Genomic DNA, 516 nt, shown 5'->3' on the forward strand with positions numbered 1-516 from the left:
TATCTATTGAAAGACAAAACTGAAACCTTCCATAACTTTAACAATTGGAAGAAACAAATGGAAAACCAAACTAGCAAGAGGATCAAATTTTTAAGGACAGATAACGGCCTAGAATTCTGTAATACTGAATTCGATAGAATGTGTAAAGAAAGTGGAATAACAAGGCACAAAACGGTCCCTTATACCCCCCAGCAAAACGGGGTGGCAGAAAGAATGAATAGGACCATACTTGACAAAGTGCGCTGCATGATGTTAAGTTCTGGGGTTCCTAAGTCATTTTGGGGTGAAGCCGTTGTCACTGCCTGTTATCTAATAAATTTGACTCCATCGGCTGCATTAAATGGTGATACTCCACATGAGAAATGGTCTGGAAAATTGGGTGACTACTCGATGCTTAAAGCATTTGGCTGTGCTGCTTTCTCTCATCAAAGTGAGGGAAAGTTAGAACCAAGAGCCAGGAAGTGTGTCTTTCTAGGGTATCCCGAAGTGGTTAAGGGATATAGGCTATGGTATAGA

The sequence above is a fragment of the Olea europaea genome, chromosome 17, assembly GCF_002742605.1.
Source record: "Olea europaea var. sylvestris chromosome 17, O_europaea_v1, whole genome shotgun sequence".
Lineage (NCBI taxonomy): Eukaryota > Viridiplantae > Streptophyta > Magnoliopsida > Lamiales > Oleaceae > Olea > Olea europaea.